This window comes from Elephantulus edwardii, unplaced genomic scaffold (assembly GCF_000299155.1).
Source record: "Elephantulus edwardii isolate Elephantulus edwardi_28Jun2011 unplaced genomic scaffold, EleEdw1.0 scaffold00012, whole genome shotgun sequence".
NCBI classification, from domain to species: Eukaryota; Metazoa; Chordata; class Mammalia; order Macroscelidea; family Macroscelididae; genus Elephantulus; species Elephantulus edwardii.
In genome coordinates, this window is record NW_006399762.1 from 4741379 (window position 1) to 4742572 (window position 1194).

The following is a 1194-nucleotide window of genomic DNA, read 5'->3' on the forward strand; positions in this document are numbered from 1 at the left end:
ATTTAAATATACTTAGTTTTTGTTTTGTTCACAGTGTATTTCATCAGTGTACACTGTTTGATGCAATCTTTCACTCACATTGTGCTTCATGCACACTATATTTGATCTAACCAATCACTATTGTTTTATGTCTATTGTCACCCCATCTATTTCCTATTCTTTTACCCAGTATGTCTACTAAACTTGCTCTTCCAATGAGCTCTACCTTTCAGCTTTTCTGCCCCTGTCCCTTTTCTCCTACCCTTTCTTTACATTCACACACATCTAAATAGTTATCCTATTTAGGTATGAGTACTGAGTTGCAACACTGAGAGGGGCTTATGGACCCAATCAGGAATTACCTAGAAGTATCAAATATCCATCTGCAACTGAATAGGTTGAGAATTTGTGATACATTCACACAATGGAATACTATAAAATAAACAGAAGCAATCATATTGTGTATGTGTGTGTGTGTGAACTACATTAACTGTGACTTTTTTATTTGAGCAAAATTTTTATAAAACTTTATAGAACTTTACAGATAGTTATGTATAACAGCTTTTACATGTTTTACATCTAATATGTTTCTTATTATACTTAAAAAAATTTATACTGGTTTACTTACATACAAAGTTCCTAAAGTTTGTATACATTGTTTTTCACACTGGATCTTTCCCCTTTTACCTGCTTCACCCTCCTTGGAAACAGCCCAATTGTCCAACCTCAATTGAATGGATTGAGAATGTGTAGTACAGTCACATGATAAAACACTAGACAGCATGGAGGAGAAATGGTTTTGAAAATTACTACCTGACTTGGGAGAAAGTGAAGAACTAACTCAGTCCAAAAAGCAACAAATACTGTATAAGACCATTATTCTAGAAATAAAAAGATAACTAGTAAAACTTGTACAAGGATTCAAGGTGGGTGAGTAGGAGCAGAGGGTGAGGATGGGCAGGAGGGTAATCATAGGATCACACAATTTGATGGGTAGAGGGAGGGGTGGGTAAAGGAAATGGGAAAGATCCAGTATGAAAAACCATGTATACAACTTTGTAAGCAAACAAGTCAAAATAATGAGTGATGGACTAATAATCAAACTTTTGTTCTTATGGATTGAATTTGAATCCCTTTAGCTTCAGTCAGGTCAAGAAAGATAGTTTATTGAGGAGAAACTGTGGGGCTGGCTCTAGAGACCAGCAGCTATTTAAC